Source organism: Cebus imitator, unplaced genomic scaffold (assembly GCF_001604975.1).
Source record: "Cebus imitator isolate Cc_AM_T3 unplaced genomic scaffold, Cebus_imitator-1.0 Scaffold56, whole genome shotgun sequence".
NCBI lineage: Eukaryota > Metazoa > Chordata > Mammalia > Primates > Cebidae > Cebus > Cebus imitator.
Window position 1 is genome coordinate 1,728,985 of NW_016107371.1, and position 19,907 is coordinate 1,748,891.

The 19,907-nt window shown below is 45.8% G+C and overlaps 1 non-coding gene across 1 annotated transcript; it reads right to left on the reverse strand.

Annotated features, from left to right (window-relative positions):
- Window positions 1-3,876: 3,876 nt before the first annotated feature.
- LOC119471328 lies at window positions 3,877-3,980 on the reverse strand. The gene has a single exon (XR_005200359.1). It is a non-coding gene; the product is annotated as a U6 spliceosomal RNA (small nuclear RNA).
- Between the last annotated feature and the right edge of the window lie 15,927 nt (window positions 3,981-19,907).

A 19,907-nucleotide genomic window follows, 5' to 3' on the forward strand; every position in this document is an offset into this window, starting at 1 on the left:
AAGCCTCATTTTGTCACCCAGGCTGGAGTGCAGTGGCACGATCTCGGCTCACTGCAACCTCTGTCTCCCAAGTTCAAGAGATTCTCCTGCCTCAGCCTCCCAAGTAGCTGGGATTACAGGCGCCCACCACCATGCCTGGCTAACTTTTGTATTTTCAGTAGAGACAGGGTTTCACCATGTTGGCCAGGCTGGTCTCGAACTGCTGGCCTCAGGCAATTCGCCTGCCTCAGCATCCCAAAGTGCTGGGATTACAGGTGTGAGCCACTGCGCCCAGCTGATTTTTGTGTGTTTTTGATTTAGGCATATACTGTGTATGTTTCATCGTTTCGATATTAACAAGATGATTGTTAATATATTTTTATATTCTTTTGTTTGTTTTTGAGGCGGGGGTCTCACCAGGTTGCTCAGACTAGCTTTGAACTCCTGAGTTCAAGTGATCCTCCTGCCTCAGCCTCCAGACACACACCACTTCACCCATCTATATTTTTATATTCTATATGGAGGTACCATAATTTGCTTAACCAGTCTCTTATTTTGGTTATGTGTTGCTGTTTTGAGTTTTTGCTATTATAGCTAATGCTGTTAATTAACTTTCTTATACATAGAATTTAGATTCTGATTTCATACATCCTGCCAGCACCAGTCAGGGCTGGACAGGAAACAGGTGGCACACTCAGCCTGGGCAATTGAGGGATATCTAATAAAAGAAAGGTACAAAGGTGTAGGCTGGGTTTAGGGAAACCAGCCAGGGATGGTGCAGTGTCCCAGGGATATTACCTCCTCTAGAATATTTTGTTATTGTTTCATTTTTCATTCCTTTTAGTACTTGTGAGGTCAAGTACTTTTTATATGTTTACTTTTCTTTTGTGAATTGCTTTTACCCATCAGGGAGTTTATTTATTCTGATTCGTTTGTGGAGTGTTTTATAAGTAAATTAAATATTGGTTTGTTTCCGCAAATATTTCAGTTGGTTTGTTATGTTTTATATATGGCTTCTGTTGTTTTGATACAAAGGAGTTTAAAATTTTTACATTGTCAAACTATTAATCTTTGCTTATATGTTTTAGAATGATGCCAATTTAATAAGGCTCTATAAATGGAATTTAGTCTATTTTATAGTTTCTTTTTAACCTCTAATTCTTATCTTCTTAACCAGAGCTATAACTTTTGTTATCAAGTAACCATTTATACTAAATCTGAAAAAATGGAATGTGATTTTTTTCCCCTAAAAAATCTTTACAAACACAGGTATCAACATGAATCATCGTATTTCCTGACCTTGTGATCTTCCATTACGGTTTCAAAGCAGGGAAGAGTAACTCTGCTTTTTTTTTTTTTTTTCCCAGATAGAGTCTCACTCGCTAAGCTTGAGTGCAGTGATGTGATCTCAGCTCACTGCAACCTCTGGCTCCCAGTTCAAGTGATTCTCCTGCCTCAGCCTCCTGAGTAGCTGGGACTACAGATGCATGTCACCACGCCCAGCTAATTTTTGTATATCATGGCGAGATGGGGTTTCACCATGTTGGCTAGGATGGTCTCGATCTCTCGACCTTGTGATCCACCTGCCTTGGCCTCCCCAAGTGCTGAGATTACAGGCGTGAATCACTGCTTCCAGCCAACTCTGCTTTGTTCAAATTCATCTTCTAGATGCTATAAATATGATAAATTGCTTTTTTAAGGATAATGTTTGCCTGAACCCTAGCAGACATGCCCTGACTTAACATGTCTAAATGAAGCTAGAGCATTTTTTCAAGAATCATCTTTATGATGTTCAGAATGAATTAAATGGAGGAAACGTGGTTTTAAAAATAAAATCAGGCCAGGCATAGTGGCTGGCGGGGAGCAGTGGCTCATGCCTGTAATCCCAGCGCTTTGGGAGGCCAAGGCAGGCAGATCACCAGAGGTTGGGAGTTCAAGACCAGCCTGGCCAACATGGTGAAACTCTGTCTTTACTAAAAATATAAAAATTAGCCAGGCATGGTGGTACATGTCTGTAGTCCCAGCTACTTGGGTGGCTGAGGTAGGAGAATCACTTGAACCCAGGAGGCAGAGGTTGCAGTGAGCTGAGATCACACCGCTGCACTCCACAGCCTGGGCAGCAGAGCAAGATTTCATCTTAAAACAAAATAAAATAAAATAAAATAATAAGATAAAATCAGGCCAGGAATGGTGTCTCACAACTGTAATCCCAGTATTTTGGGAGGCTGAGGTGGACGGATCACTTGAGTTCAGGAGTTCACCAACATGGTGAACCCCCATCTCTACTAAAAATACAAAAAACTTAGCCAGGTGTGGTGGTGCGTGCCTATTATTCCAGCTACTCAGGAGGCTGAGGCAGGAGAATTGCTTGAACCCAGGAGGGGGAAGTTAGAATGAGTCAGTATCACACCACTGTATTCCAGCTTGCATGACAGAGTGAGACTCCATCTAAAAAAAATAAAATCACTTCACAGACTATGACACAAATATAAAAAATAATATATGAGCATAGACTTGGGGCCAGTCATTCTGTGTTGCAATCCAGCTTCACCACTTACAAGCTGAATAATAGGAAAAACCAAAGTTTTCTCTCTCCGTACCCACACTCAGTCTGTATTTCACTTCTGATACCAAATGTGTGCGTTTTTTTCCTCCCACACATCCATTCTCCAGTGGACACCAGCTTGTCCTAAATTTAAATAAATTCTGACACCATCTACCTGGAGTTAGCATCAGAACCCACGAGTTCAGGGTTCAGTCCTGCAAGATGGGCCCCCACTTCAGGTCTCAGGCGCAAGGACAGGCCTCCTACACTTCTCCCCAACTACATATAAATCAGAGGTTTCCATAAGCCCCTCCTTGGGTTCGATCATTTGTTAGAATGGCTCATAGAACTCAGGAAAACACTTAAGCTTATCAGTTTGTTACAAAGGATACAGAAGAACAATCAGAGGAGATTCTGTAAATGCCTTCTAAGCAATAAATATGCTTAATTAAAATTATATGCTCATAAATTGCTATCAGTATTTGGTAGTACTGATCTGTCTAAAAAGACATTTTCACAGTTGAAATACATAAAATTTCATTACGCATTAGTATTAACAGATGAACATTTACAATAGATTTTGATAATAGGGAACAGCAATTTTGAACCACAATCAAAATGTTACCCTCTCCCAATGAAAATAATTATTATTATTGTTACCATTTTTTGAGACAAGGTCTCACTCTGTCTTCCAGGCTGGAATGCAGTGGCACAATCACAGCTCACTGTAACCTCTACCTCCCAGGCTCAAGCAATCCTTCCTCCTCAGCCTCCTGAGTAGCTGGGACTACAAGCACGCACCAGCATGCTTGGTTAATTTTTAAAATTTTTGTAGAGACAAAGTCTCAGGCTGGTCTCAAACTCCTGAACTCAAGCAATCCTCCTGCCTCAGCCTCCAAAGTGCTGGGAATTGAGGCATGAGCCACTGAGCCTGGCCTAAAAATAAAAAACTTAAATTAGGTTTAGTTAGGCCTCAGAATCAAGTGTTTCCTCCTGTCTGATGGTTCTGTTGCATGGAATCAGTACAATTCTGATTCCCACCTATGCGTGACTGCAAATGGTCACAGCCTTTAACTTGCTGGTACTCTCAGGATATCCTTCAATTAAACTAATCTAAATGTTTGAAAAAGCAATAGATTTTTGTTTAAAAATGGAATCTACTGCCAACATGTCTTGTCATGAATACAAGTCCATTGAGTAGCATCCAAATCATAATCAACATTCAAATGATGAATATGTTCTATTTACCACCCGGTGCCCTCACTTGCCAGTTACTGCACAGCTCACTATTATGCTGGGTTTGATTTTAAGTGAATGGATAAGTACAGACCTGAATTTTTTTCCCACTTCTTTTTTATATGGAACATTTCATGAATTTTCATGTCATCCTTGGGCCACGGCCATGCTAATCTGTGTATCATTTCAACTTTAGGATGTGTGCTGCCAAAGTGAGAACCAGATCTAAATTTCTTTTTTTGAGATGGAGTCTCGCTCTGTCTCCTTGCTTGCCCAGGCTGGAGTGCAGTGGCGCGACCTTGGATTACTGCAACCTCTGCCTCCAAAGTTCAAGCAATTCTCCTGCCTCAGCATCCCCTAGTAGCTGGGATTACAGGCGTGTGCCACCACACCTGGCTATTTTTTGTATTTTTAGTAGAGACGGGGTTTCACTATGTTGGCCTGGCTGGTCTCTAACTCCTGACCTTAGATGCTCCACCCGGCTCAGCCTCCCAAAGTGCTGGGATTACAGCGTGAGCCACTGAGCCCAGCCAAGATCTGAATATTTTTAAGAAATAAGGGTAGATGTTGGGCACGGTGGCTTATGTTTGTAATCCCAGTACTTCGGGAGGCTGAGGCGGGTGGATTACTTGAGGTCAGGAGTTCGAGATCAACCTGATCAACATGGTGAAACCCTGTCTCTACTGAAAATACAAAATTAGCCCAGCGTGCTATCGCATGCCTATAATCCCACCTACTTGGGAGGCTGAGGCAGGAGAATTGCTTGAACCCAGGAGGCGGAGGTTGCAGTAAGCCAAGATTGTGCCACTGTACTCCAGCCTGGACAACAAGAGTGAAACTCCATCTCCAACAAAACAAAAAAGAAACGAAGGTAGAGCTATGATGTTTCTTACCCGCGTAGTTACAGGAAGGTCATGGAAGCATAGAATACATACTCAATAAGCACTTGTTCATTGAATGAACGGGTGAATAAGGGTTTTTTTCCTCTAGTTTGTGCTGTGATAGTCTCCACCAAGTCACAATCTGATATGGAACATCTGAATGTGCATGTTTGGGTTTGCAAGTGTTTGTTACAGTTTTTAGAGAAAACATGTAAAATAGTGACCAAGAAAGCCTCTGGAGACAAGATTCCTTGGGTTCAAACCTCAGCTCTGCCATTTTCTAGCTTCATGGCCTTAGAAAACCTGCTTAATTCTCTGTGCCTTAGTTTCCTCATCTGTAAAAGGAGGATAAAAATAGCACCCACTTTATAGGATAATTATGAAGATTAAATGAGCTATTCTTGTAAATAACATCACAGATTTGCCTAATGTAGTTCCTGCCGAGGTGTCTAGTTTTAGGCCTGACAAAATTATCTGAAACTGAGTCATACCCATGACCTTTGGCCTAGTTACATCCTCCCCTTCAGGTGTGATTGTGCTATAGCCCCATTGTTCTATCCCATTGACACAAAACTCAACACAGCCCAGAGCTGCTGGCCCTAATAAATCTAATGGTCAATGTCAGAGTCATGTAAATAGGTTCCTCCCATTTCTTATTTTTTCTTTAAACAAGCCAATCCGCAATCCTTATAGAAAAGCCTAAGGGATAAGGCCCATGAACCTTAATAAAGACAGTTCAGCCAGGCACAGGGGCTCCTGCCTGTAATCCCAGCACATTGGGAGGCAGGAGTATCCCCTGAGGCCAGGAGTTTGAGACCAGCCTGGGCTGCATAGTGAGACCCTCCATCTCTACAAGTAATTTAAAAATCAGTTGGGGTGTGGTGGCATGCACGTGTAGTTCCCAGATACTCTGGAGGAAGAGGCAGGAGGATCACTTGAGCCTGAGAGGTTGAGGCTGCAGCGAGCCGTGATCGCGACACTGCACTTCAGGCTGGGTGACAGAGCTGTGTGTTTTTTGGTCTCAAAAGCCACTCAAAAAAGACTGAGTCTCAAAGCCCTCCCTCCACCTGATGGCTGCGTGCCCCACCACCTACAGACTTCCTGTTGGCCTCCTGTTGGCACCTCAACCTTTCTGGGACCTATAAGTAATATGCATCATAAATTTTGATTTCATTTCCCCATTGTGGCCTGCCTGATGCACACACCTGAACCTAACTTCACCGTCACCCCCGCAACTCCCACTCCCATCTCCTACACTAGCACTCTCTTACAGAGTGGTTAGCTTGGCTTATGGCCACTCCAGAGAACCGAAGACCAAATTACAAAATATTACAACCAAATTTGATAAAGGTTTGCCATTTAGAGCTGGCAAAATATACAAAAGAAATGTAAATTGAAAGCAAATGTTTACAGAATTCTCCAAGGAACTCTCAGATTGCAGGGAACATAGTCTGAACAATACCAGGTTTTTTTTAAGTTCTGGGGTACATGTGCAGATCTTGTAGGATTGTTGCAAAGGTACACACGTGCCATGGTGGTTTGCTGCCTCCATCCCCCCACCACCTACACCACTTTAAGAGAAAATGAATAAGAGCGTTTGTGCAGCTCAAAGCAAAATGATCCCCCTCTTTGATTTACTTGCTCAATTAGTCTCAGAGGATGAGTGCACAACATGCATGAAAAGATGGTTTTATTTGGGGAATAACCTGGAAACTCCATGCTACTGAGCTGTGTGTCAGAGATGGAGCAAGAACCACTGAGGGCTTACTCTGTGCCAGACCCTGAGACAAAGTATGTACTTAAATATTCTCATTTAATTCCCAGAAAATGCCCAATGAAATTGGTATTTTAATTCCATTTCCAGATGAAAAAATCAAGGCCCATGGCCCAATTGAAACTCTTCTAAACGAAGTGGAGGAGGCAGGATCTGTGGGATTTCAGAGTCCAGGCTCTGAGTTAGGACTACCGCCCAGCACACAACGGCAACAAACACTTGCAGAGTACAAGTTTAGGGGGATGCAAAGACCTTCACCTCGAGGGTCTGCATGCCCTGCTCTCCAGAACCGAAAGGAGCCTTACCCCCACCCACACATACTATGGCACCAGCTCCACCGCCCAGGGGCCTTCCCAGCGGTAGCAGGTGGCTTGTTCTCCTTGAATGTCAAAACACACAGCCCTTGGTTTGTCTCTGGCTGCATTTCCTTTGTCTTTGCCACCCACACCCACCCTCTCGCCTTGTACTTATTAACACCACAGGCTTACCCAGCACCTTTTATTTTTAGCATCTCAAAATGTTCGAACAAGACATTTTTCTTACTTTCATTTACTTCTGCCTGGGAAAATCAGAATCACAAAGACTATTATGATCATAATGACTCTGATGGTTATGCAACAAACAATTCAAGATAAAAGGAGGGGAGAGGCCCTTCCAGGTTCCAGGGTTTGGGAGGTGGATCCGGTTCAGAACACAGCTGCACCTCTGATACCAAACCTGCTGACCTGGCCCCTGGGACTCAGGACTTGCTGATCTGTGCGAAACAGCTTCTTCCTACCGGGGTGTTATTGACAGGAGGAGAGGCCAGACAGCTGGGCTGCCTTGAAGTGATGCTCGCCCTGTTAGCCATTTAACAATCATTTAAAATGCATTTCAAATACTAGGATAGCAGTTTGTCACTTTCTCTGATGTTGTTTTTTTCCCACAGACATATTAATATGGATGTGCCTATCAGGTTCCAAGCTTTGAATTGTGCTCATTAAGTCACAGCTGGCTGGGAATACGTGTCAGTCCCAGACCCTGATTTCTCAAGCCGGTTTTATAATGCAATTAAAATGGACTCCTCCAGACACCCACTTCCCGGGAAGCAAAGCATTTGCCCCTCTGGGGAGTGGATACTGTGTTCCGATATGCTCTTTTCTCAAAAGAAATGCATAAGTAATTTCAGTAATTAAAACATTTAATTTGGCGATTACCCTTACAAAAAGAAACTGCACAAATTAACCCTGGTAGGGGAACATTCCATCCAGTTCTGTGTACAGAGGCCTTTTCTGCCCTCATCTGTGCCCTCCTTCCCTTCGAGGGAACAGCCCACTGGCTTGGGAGTTCCCCCGTCACTCACCATATCCCAGTGTTCCCAGTGGAAGTGTGGCTGGCCAGATGGCCCCCGCCATGAGTCACGTTCCTCTGCTGAATTGCATGGCTGGACTTCTGAAACTCAGGATTTATTTGTAAAAGGAGCTAAGGAAAAAGCTGATTCATTGTTACTCCAGAGGAATTCCTTCAGGGAAGCTAATACCCTTAAGGAGACCAGACTTCAGGAAAGACATTTTGGCTGAAGCAGAACGAGCTGCATAAATGAACTCACCTGGGAGCTCATTAAACGAGGGGGTTCCTGGATCCCACCCTGGACCTACTGAAACAGAAACCCAAGCAGGGACCCAGGAATTTGAATTTTAACAAGCTCCCAGATGATTAATTTGCAACCTGGAGTTTGGGAGCCACTGAGATGGGGGCCACCCCCTCATCATCAGCATGGGGGTGGGGTGTAACTGTGAGTCACTCAGGGAATGAAGGCAGGAGTCTGACCTTGGAATGAGTGTAGCTGAGCTCACCTAGCAGCCTGTGCTTCATTTGGAAATGACAAATTAGAAAACGATGTGCAATTAAGCTTTTCACTAGGCAGGTAATCAGTTCACCCCCTCTTGTACCTCCGAGCCAGCCTTTGCATCCCTGGGTAATCAGGAAAGTCACTGACACTCCCCATGTCATGTGGGCTGAAGGATGACAGAGCGGAAGCCCTCAGAGGTTGCCTATCAGCCCTGAAAAGGAGAACAGACCGGGTGAGTCCTGCAGCCTCAATCGGGCTGGGTCCTAGCTCTCAGGAGCTGCTGAGGAAGAGCACAGCATACTCATTTGCAGATGGTTTTGCTGTGGTTTCCGATTGCCATCCCAACCCGGGGCCTGGAGCTGGGCTGGCTATACCAGAGCCACCTAGGGAGCAGACTAAAAACACAGATTCCTGTGCCACTGATTGGCTTGGAGGCTGGACCCTGAAATCTGTATTTGTAGCGATCCCCCCTGGGATTTGGGAACCACTGTGAACAGTCAGGACTGCCTGTTGGACAGTTATTAGAAATAAACCTACACAGAAGTCGATGTAAAGAAAAGAAGCAAAAGCTCGGATGGCAGGAACTTTGAGTGAACCTGAGCTCCTGGAGGACACCAGAGGGCCTAGCAAGGGGAAGGCAGTCAATGAGGACTAAAAAGAAGGACGTCCCTTCATAAGAGGCTGTGCAATTCTCAATTGCTTGGCTCCCATTTAGCACTGGAAGCTTCCAGAAAATGATGGGGAGGGTGGGATGGAGAAGATTCCGATTGCACAGGCTGCTGTCTCTTGTGAGGGATTTTTTAAAAGGGGTATTTCCAGTGCCGTGTAGTAAGTGGCTGCTCCAGGGTGTGGTGAGGTGGCGGGGGACGCCCTGATTTGTAATGTTTGCTGATCTCCTTGCCACCAGCATCACGTCACTGAACGTGGAGTTGGGAAGAGACCTGCGCAATCGGCTTTCTGTTGGCACACCTCTGCATAGTTCCCCGTCTTCAAAGAAGAGCTTCCTGCAATTATCCCGCAGTACCTGCAGCAACATCACCAAAATGCGGCCATACTGGAATCCCCGAGGCGGGAGCGGCTGGGCTGGAGGGCTCACTGATTGTGAGGTTGGGAGCCGGCTTCTCGCAGGTTTGCAAAGATCAGCTTTTGTTGCGCCAGGAGCCGATGCTTAATGGCCAAGCCTGCTCCCAAATCCAAAGCCAGGAGCCTGCCTAAGGAAGAGCCCAGTTTCCTAAGGAAGCGGGGAGGAGCAAAGGAAGCAGGAGCTAAGAATTTCAGGTGGGGAAAGGGGTCCTTTCGAATTCAGCTAGGAATCACTCATAAAGAGGAAGAGTTCACAGTAAAGGAAATGGAGATGCTGCTGGCCGCCGGGTACACGGACAAGCCGATTCTTCACAGTTAGCAGCAGCCGGAGGCAGAGATCAGGCTCTGCACAGCCTGACTTGTGGAATGGAAAAATCTCCAATTAATCATTCAAATTTGTGTCTAAGGAACATGGTTACGAATTTCAAGCACTTTTAAAAACTGCTCTTGGGAGAGATGTAAAACCCATCATGGAAATAAAATTAGCACACATTTCCCCAAGTAAGTTAAAATGTGTTAGGTAAATAATGGGAAGGAAAGAAGAGGTTTCTGGGAAATTCCTCATTTGTGTAAGGGAAGAAACATTGCAAGAGGTGATGAGGGAACAACACACACGAAAATGCAGAGTCCGGGTTTGAGGAAAATATCTTTCCCCTTCTTGGCCCTCATGGAGAGCCGCTTGGTTCTGAAATAAAAGCCAGCTGCTTTGTACAACTCAGTTCCCATGTCCCATTAACGTGCTGAGCACATTAGGTGTGAGAAGCAAGGAGTGGAAAGACAGCAGAAAACATGGACTGCCGTATTTTCAAGTCCCTTCCTGTCTTGAGAACCCCCATCCAGGGCGTGTGAGTGCTTTTGGGGGTGGGGATGATGGCATACTAGGAAAACACCATTTTATTTTTAAAAAGCAAGCAAATGAGAGCCTGCCATACAATGTGCTACTAAAAATATTTGCTCCTGGCATTGGCTGTCAAGCAGTGGCATGCTGCAGCCAGCTTTCGTTGGCTCACAAAAGCCAATGGTTCACATCTCTTTTCAACCTGATATTCAGAAATATCACACCAATAACTTGAAACTGGCCATAGTGAAAGTATTTACACCATGGTAATTGGCAAATCCTATAAACCAGGTCTTTTGTCCTTGGAGAGCTGGTTGTTAAAGATCTATCATCACACAGCAGCTGGCAGCTTATCCTACTGAGAGACTGGATTTTAACCATGTGTATTAGTCAGCTTGGGCTGCCATAACAAAAAGCCACAGCCTGGGTGGCTGAACCAACAGCCATTTATTTCTCACAGTTCTGGAGGCTGAAAGTCCAAGATCAAGGTGTCAGGCAGTTTGGTGTCTCCTGAGGTGAGGCCTCTCTTTGGCTTACAGGCAGTTGTCTCTTTTTTTTTTTTTTTGAGGCAGAGTCTCGCTCTGTCACCCAGGCTGGAGTGTAGTGGTGCAATCTTGGCTCACTGCAACCTCCGCCTCCTGGGTTCAAGCAATTCTCATGCCTTAGCCTCTGGAGTAGCTGGGATTACAGGCACCTGCCACCATGCCTGGCTAATTTTTTTTTTTTTTGAGTTGGAGTCCCACTCTGTCATCCACGCTGGAGTGCAATGGCGCAATCTCAGCTCACTGCAACCTCCACCTCCTGGGCTCAAGCGATTCTCCTGCCTCAGCCTCCCAAGTAGCTGAAATTACAGGCACCTGCCACTGGTTAATTTTTGTATTTTTAGTAGAGATGGGGTTTCACCATGTTGGCCAGGCTGGTCTTGAACTCCTGACCTCAGGTGATCCATCCACTTCAGCCTCCCAAAGTGCTAGGATTGCAGGCATGAGCCACTGCACCCAGCTGCAGTTGTCTTCTTGATGTGTCCTGGTGTGGCCTTTCTCTCTGCACATACATTCCTGGCATCTCCTCCTCTTCTTTATTTTTCCTTGAGACGGAGTCTTGTTCTATTGCCCAGGTTGGAGTGCAGTGGAACCATCTCAGCTCACTGCAACCTCTGACTTCCTGGTTCAAGTTATTCTCCTGCCTTAGCCTCCTGAGTAGCTGGGACTACAGGTGCGCACCATCATTCCTGGCTATTATTTGTATTTTTAGTAGAGATGGGGTTTCACTATGTTGGCCAGGCTGGTCTTGAACTGCTGACCTTAAGTGATCCTCCTGTCTTGACCTCCCAAAATGCTGGGATTATAGACGTGAGCCACCACGCCTGGCCTCTTCCTCTTCTTATAATGACAGCAGTCATGCTGGATTAGGGCCCTACCCTTATGACCTCATTTAACCGTAATACCTCTTTAAAGGTCTCATTTCCAAATACAGTTACATTGGGGGTTAGGACTTCAACACATACATTTTGAGGGGTCATAACTTAGTCCATAACACTATGTGACAGGCACTTGAGGAAGATACATTTTATTTTCAGGGAAGTGGTATTTCAACTCCAAAGGGGGAGAATTTCAAGGCATTTCAAGCCCTCTAGGATGGTGGAGCAGGAAGGGGGCAATTTCTGTGAAGTAGAGGAGTGTTCTTGCTGGCAGTGGTACTGTTAGCCACGTAGCTGTTAGGCAACAGTAAACTTCTCCCAGGGGGCCCTGGAAACCCCTGATGCCAGATTCTGACTCTGGCAGGGAGAAAGGCAGTGGCTATCAGACTTGTTTCCAAAGACAGAACCATAAGGAAACAGAGACTGTGAAATTTTCCATTCAAGTAGGGGTAAATAAATTAGTAAAGGACCTGCTGAGCACTATAATAATAGCAATGACCTTTTACAGCAGTAAAGAGTGAGCATGCAGCAGGGTTGGATTCAGAATGAAGCTCAGGACTCTGACAGTTGTGGAGTGGAGAGTCTCTCATCAGCCGTAACCCAGGAAGCGTGTAGCCTTGGTTGTTGCTATCAGCTGTCTATGAGCAGGAGGAAATCCAACAGAGGAGGGCAGAGAAATGAGCTAGAGTCTTGATCAAACAATGCCTGCCTCCCAGATATACAGACAAGTGGATTTTGTATGTTAGTTACGTAAGTTAATACATTCCTTTTATTGTCTAGTCCATTTTTCATGGAGTTTTCTGTTACTTACAATAAAAACAGTCTCAAGGGCGATAATCCAGGAGCACTCTGTGTGTCGGGGATGGCAGGGGAGGGTGGTTTATGTAACCTGAGTGTAGTGGTTCAGTGTGTCAGTGACATTATCATACATCTATTCAAATCACTCATTCTTATGCTGCCCATCTAACCGCTCACACGTCAGCATGAATAGAGAAGTAGGACTGACTGCAAGCACCCACATAGGTCCAGCACAGGAGTTGTTAGGCCCCTTGCACTGTCTCCTTGAAGGTGCTAGCAGTAGGAGAATCCTTGGAAACCTCCAAAAGGGTGTGTCCCAGCTCAGAGTCTTGAGAGGCAGGAAGGAAGCTGGTCCCATTCTGTGCAGAGTTTTGACAACTCAAGCCAAGAGGGAACCGACGGGGCAGGAGGTAGGACGGTGCCCAGCAGAGCTCTCAGGAACACAAACCTTCCTTTCCGATCCTGACAGATGCCCCTGCCTGCCCTAGCTCTGCCTCACCACCCTTTGCTTCTCCCCATCAGCACAGGCTCTGAGCTGTTCCCCATCAATCCATTCATCCATCCCCATTGAGCCATGGTCACTATGCTGGGTACTGCAGATGTGGATATGCGGAGCACGTCTAGAAACTGGCTAGGGGTGAATCAGACATGTAAGTAAACCATTACAACCACGACACCTGCTATGAGACAAAGGCCCAGGCACTTAGAGGCACCTTGCAGGTGAACAGAAGAGGCTGACCCCAGGGAAGTGGTATTCAAGTTGAGATCTGAACGGTGAGTGGGGTTAGCTGAGTGGAGAGGGGTCAGGGTGTGGGGGATGGCAGAGAAACAGCTTTGTGAAGGCACTGAGGCGGAAAGAGCGAGGTGTGTCTCACCTCTGCCGTCAGTACCCACCACACCCACCTCCAATCTGAATGAACCATGGAACCCAGCCTGGTGGAAGGTGGTGAGGAAGAGCTCCCAGACTGAGAGAAGGTGAAGGAGAAATGTTAAGAGATGAAAGTCCTTCCTAAGGTTAAAGAAAAAAAATTAGTGTGTTATTAAGGGAATGAGGAAACTAGACAGTAGCAGATTGCAATCAGACAGTAGAATTTCTAAATTTAAGATTCAGGCCGGGCATGGTGGCTTACACCTGCAATTCCAGCACTTTGGGAGGATGAGGCGGGCAGATCACCCGAGGTCAGGAGTTCAAGATCAACCTGGCCAGCATGTTGAAACCCCATCTGTACTAAAAATACAAAAAAATTAGCTGGGTATGGTGGCAGGTGCCTGTAGTCCCAGCTACTCAGGAGGCTGAGGCAGGAGAATTGCTTGAACCCGGGAGGTGGAGGTTGCAGTGGGCTGAGATTGCACCATTGCATTCCAGCCTGGGTGACAAGAGCGAAACTCCATCTCAAAATAAACAAACAAAAACAACAGCCAGGAGCACCCTCATTGGAGAGCAGGCCCTAGAGGCTGTGAAGAACCCAGGGCTCTGCAGTTACAGAGGCTGGTTCTCAACTGCAGCCTTGCTTTCTTCGTTCAATCCCCCACAGCCCACGTCCCCCAAAGCCAGGTTCCCAGAAGAGAGGACTTGGTTGGCCCAACCGTTGTTGGGTTCTCTCTTGGTGCAGAAACTTGCCCCCAGGGTGGGGGTAGGTCGTGTTTTAGGAGGATTCCTGTCAAGAGTTCCTCCCAACCTTCCCTGTGGGTAGGGGTTCAGTTTAAAGAAGGGAATTACTGGGTAGACAGATTTCCCAAAACTCTGTAATAAAGTTGTGCAATGTGAGACTGAATTGCTTTAGGAAAAGCAAAGTCATTGTGGCTTTGAGGCACTGTGCAGCTAGGACTCTGAAGTAAAGCAGCGAGTCTCAACATGCGATCCCCAAAACCCTTTCAGGGGTCTGAGAGGTCCTTCCTTCATCAATTGCACATCTGTGTAAGGCTGGATTTTCTTCTGTATTTAAACCAAAAAAACATATTGCAACAGTTTGAAGGCAGAAGATATTTGAGCTGCCCTCTGTGAAACCAGACACTAGAAAACTTTGTAAAAATGTAAAACGATGCCCCTGTTCTCAATTTTTTAAAAAACATGACTCCCATAAAAAATGTTATTTGTGCTAAGATGTAATGGGTTTGCTGTCATTAATATTTAAATGAACACGTATTTTGTATATTTCTCAGTTTTAATTCCTAATATGGTCCATATTGATAGATAAAACCCACATCACAAAAAGCTCTTTGGAATCCTCGATTATTATTAAGGACGTCCGTCAAGGGGTCTTGACACCAAGAAGTTTGAGACTGTAAATGAGATGGAGAAGATGGGATTCACGCTGCTGCGGCCTGTCTTCTTTTCTGCCCCTCCTCCTCCTAGGGCCATCCAGTCCCACCACTCACAGGGACCCTGGGTCTTGTCCTCTCTCCAGCTTTTAGCACCAGGAGCCCCCACCTTGTTCTTTCCCTGAGGGGAGTTGAAAAGGAGGAGAAGGTACATTGATCAGAATGTACCTCATCTCCTGGGAGCTTTACTTAGGAAGCTGAGTCAGACAGAACAGCAGGTAAAAAGGGTTTTGGACTCCATGTTCTCTGCTTAAAAGCAACCCCAGCTGGAGGTAAAAAATGTGGGTAGAAAATCCATTCCCCATGCAGAGAAGCCCTGGCAGAATGGCTCTCCTCTGTGAAGATGTTTTGTTCTGAAATTTTGGTATGCATTGACAAAGACGGTTGATACTCTTCTACAAAATAAGCATCCCCGCCATGTGAGGGAAAGCACTCTTGGCGAGAAACGTTCCTTTGGGAGAGAGGAAAACTTCTGCCAAGAGAAGGTGTTGATCACTTGCAGGGGCATGTAAGAAGCAGCCCCACCCATCACAAGGTGGCTGCAGGCGGGACACAGGGGTGTGATGGAACAGAAAGGCACTTTACTCCATCTCAACAAAACGTGCAGCAAGTCCAGCTCTATGTGTGCAGATCATGGTCGAAGCAGGGAATCTGAAATCCTCATGTTTGAGTTCAATTTCTTTTTCATCTTTAAGGTCAAAGCCAAGAGACATTTTCTTCTCAAGGGTCACTGCTCTTCCAAGACGAAGCGCTGACTGCCCAGGTGGAGCCACTTCCTGTGTGGATGCTCTGCCTCAGTGTCCTCATCTATAAAATGGGTATAATGATCGTCCTACTTCATGAGGTCATTGTGAGGACTAGCCTGACACCGACTCAAGCACTCATTAAATGTGAAATATCATTATCAGTCGAGTAAACATCTTTCAAGAGATAGGCAGCTGTGGTAGTGGTAGTGGTAGGAATTTAATATTTTTTTCAACTCCCTCAAGCTAATCAGGCCACCAGCTGTGACAGAAGCAACCCCTTCTGTTCCTAGGTGGACATGAAAATGTGTGCTCTTATGTTTGAATGACTCCAATGTGAAGTTGAAGAAAATCTTCTGGGTCTCTGTTCTCATCAAGAACAATCTAGACAGCCGCTAATGATTTTTCTTGGATAATTCATGAAACTGAAAGGAAGGAGGAAGAAACACGCAAGTGCAGGTGAGAGGGTTAGAAAGAGAAGAAACTAAAGCTGTCACAAAGAATTCAGTACTTCTAATAAGACTTCTGGCCGGACAGTGGCTCACATCTGTAATCCCAGCACTTTGGGAGGTCGAGGTGGGAGTATCACTTAAGGCCAGGAGTTTGAGGCTACCCTGGGCAGCACAGTGAGATCCTGTCTCTAAAAGAAAAAAAAAATTTTTTTAATTTAAAAAATTAAAAAAAATCACTCCTTACCACCCTTAGAGGTTGTAAGCAGGGAATGCAAGTTGCATTCCAGATATTGGTTCAGTTTTGGGCAAATCAGAGTGGTTGGTCAACCTAACACTCCCATCTACTCCTCAAAAAAAATTATTTTTTTGAGACAGAGTTTCACTCTTGTCACGCAGGCTGGAGTACAATGGTGTGATCTCGGCTCACTGTGACCTCCGCCTCCTGGGTTCAAGAGATTCCCCTGCCTCAGCCTCCCAAGTAGCTGGGATTACAGGCAAGTGCCACCACTCCTGGCTTATTTTCGTATTTAAAGAATTCAACTGAGATGACAGCTTATCCCCTGGATCTACTTACTCAAAGAAGGCCATTCCAAGCTGACCTTGCAAGTCAGCTGTGGCTCCAGTGGACATTGTCCCATGCAAGTCCAGCTCCTCCCTTTTAACCCAGATCTAGCTGCATTTATTAGAGACAGGGTTTCACCATGTTGACCAGGCTGGTCTTCAACTTCTGACCTCAGGTGATCCTCCTGCCTCGGCCTCCCAAAGTGCCAGGATTATAGGCGTGAGCCACTGCACCTGGTCTACTCCTCAAATTTTAAGACAGAGCTGAGGAACTTATTCATGTATTTATTTGGTATGTAAAACTCACATGACTCTTTCTCAGTATCTGAATGATCTGCTGAAAGCAAAAGGAAAGCACACTGTAAACTGCTCTCCAGCTTTCAGGCCCTGCCAGCAAAAGCAACCTTCCTCTACAGCAACTTGGACCCTCAGGTTCACTTCTGTTGGGTGCAGCTGCAAAAGAATACACCAACACCCTCCTCCTACTTTTCCCTTGCTGTATTTAGCAGGAAGATACTTGCTAAAGACCTTGTGGGCCGGGGAGAAAAAATTAACTACAGTATGGTTGGTCATAGGCGTATTGGTTATCCACACCAGTAAGAGGGCATCTCAACCCATATATACGACCTCATTTCTTCTACATTTATCTGCCCAAGATGCTCTAGCAGAGATTTTCTACCTGAGTAGCAAGCTATCTGCATTACTTGGGTTTTCCAAAGCTAAAGTTCTGAGATTCTGGCACCAGCAAAGCCTCTCTGGCTCCAGGGACAGTGTCCATGTAAGAGTCTTCCTGGGGATTTCCAGCCATTTTCCCTAGTGTGGGTCACTGTCATTGACCCATACTCACAGGGTCTTCAGGAGTGGCCGCTGCACTGCTGCTGCTGGATCTGGGTTAAGAGGGAGGAGCTGGACTTGCGTGGAACAATGTCCACTGGAGCCACAGCTGACTTGCAAAGTTAGCCTGGAATGGCCTTCTGTGGATGGATCCAGGGGTCAAGCTGTCATCTCAGTTGAGTTCTTTAAATACAAGAAACAGAAACTGACTGGGTAACTGACTAGGAGCTTATTGGAAAGATATGATGGAGCTCTCAGGCCCAAAGAAAAGCCAGGGATCAACTTAAGAACGGTGGAACAGGGTAGTAACTAACGTGTAGTCTCTTAGGGCGCACTGTCAGAATGAATCAGCTCCAGCCATCTTCAGGCTTTATGTTTCTCTGCTAAAGATCAAATTCCCAGAAGAGAGTCGGATTGGCCAGCTTTGGTTTCACGCCTGCTCTTTGGCTAGGCAACTTTATTGGCAGCACTTATTTAATAGTGGAGGGCAGGAGTGGGGAGTGGAGAAAGTTAATTTTCCCAAGAGGAGGTGCCATGGATGATGGACAGACCAAATTCCAGATGTCCGTTCCAGGGTGACCTCCTTAACAGCCTGCTTAGGGGGATGACAGGAGCCAAAGGTGGGCTTAGCAACTCAGTACACAGCTGATTGCTGGAGAGTACAATATCAGAAAGTGATTCACTATAAAACTGGTAATATCCTCATTGAAGAAATTTGGAAATCACAGAAAAGTCTAGAAAAAATAATTTAAGAAGCCATCTATGATTCTATTAGCCAGAGTTTACCACAGCTAATTTTTCAGGGTGTTTCCCTCCTTTCTTTTTTGAAATGGGGGTCTCACTCCATTTCCCAGGCTGGAGTGCAGAAGTGTAATCATAACACTGTAGCCTAGAGCCTCTGAGCTCACGCCATCCTCCTTCCTCAGTCTACTAAGTAGCTGGGACCACAGGCATGTGCCACCATAACTGGCTTTTTTTTTTTGACAGTCTCACTCAGCTGCCCAGGCTGGAGTACAATGGTGCATTCTTGGCTCACTGCAACCTCTGCCTCTCAGGTTCAAGAGATTCTTCAGCCTCAGCCTCCCGCGTAGCTGGGATTATAGCTGCATGCCACCACGTCTGGCTAATTTTTTTTGTATTTTTAGTAGAGATGGGGTTTCACTGTGTTGGCCAGACTGGTCACAAACTCCTGACCTCAGGTGATCCACCTCAGCCTCCCAAAGTGCTGGGATTACAGTGTGAGCCACTGCACCCGGCCTACCTGGCTAATTTTTAAATTTTTGTAGAAGATAGGGTCTCACTATGTTGCCCAGGCTGGTCTCGAACTCCTGGTCTCAAGCAATTCTCTCCGTCTTGGCCTCCCAAAGTGCTGAAATTACAGGTGTGAGCCACCACACCTAGCCTATGGATTCTTTTTTACAGAGTTGAGATTACACTGTGTGTATACTTTCATATTTGATGTTTAAACACTGTGTATTGATCTAACAACTGCTAGAAAAGTGTCTTTGTAACATTGGTCTAGTGAATAGACTTGAGCTGTAGCTGTACTACCCGCTGGAAGAGGCAGAGGAAACTTCTTTGGCTCATGATTTCACCAATACTGGGGATCAAGCAAGTGTTGCCCAACTTGGGAGAGTGCCAAGACCTGCCTTCCATCCAGAGGAGGTTCTATCTGGACACCAGCCAAGGTGAATGGGAGCTTCCATGGACATAGTCCTGCATAAGGAAGCGCCCTAGTTCCATATTAGAATCCAAATTAGAGTCCTTCTCACATCACTAGATCACATTCCCATCTCAACTTCTTTTATTTGTTTGTTTTTGAGACAGAGTCTCTGTCACCGAGGCTGGAGTGCAGTGGCATGATCTCCGCTCACCGCAACCTCTGCTGCCCAACTTCAAGCGATTCTCTTGCCTCAGCCTCCCAAGTAGCTGGGATTACAGGTACCCACCACCATGCCCAGCTAATTTGTATACTTTTAGTAGAGATGGGGGTTTGACCATCTTGGCTAGGCTGGTCGTGAACTCCTGACTGAGTGATCCACCCTCCTCGGCCTCCCAAAGTGCTGGGATTACAGGCATGAGCCACCACTCCTGGCCCCATCTCATCTTTAAAGAAGACACTACCTTTATTTAATGACTTAAAATGATAAGAATATACTTCATGATTGTTGGAAAAAATGCACGCTTTGAATGAAGAGACTTTCCAAACAGGCTTTGTGTGAGCAACATGGCTGTTTATTCACCTGGGTGCAGGTGGGCTAAGGCCGAAAAGGGCATTAGCAAAGGGCAGTGGGGTTGGTTTTATAGGTTTGGGTAGTTTTTTGGGGGGCAGGGTGTTGTAGAGTAAGATCAGTTACAGTGGTGGGGGTTAGGGAGAAGGAGTATACATGACCACAAGTTCAGTTACAATGGCAGGGTTGGGTGAGAGGTACTTACATTATCTCAAGAACAGTTAAGATGGCAGGCAGGGTTGGGTGAGACATTAGCCGAGGCAAGCAGGACTTCAGACTTTCAGGCTCCAGGCTTGCATATGGAGACCTGACAGTGATGAAGAGTAAAATCACTAGAAAGGGCCTGGAGTGGTGGCTCATGCCTGTAATTCCAGCACTT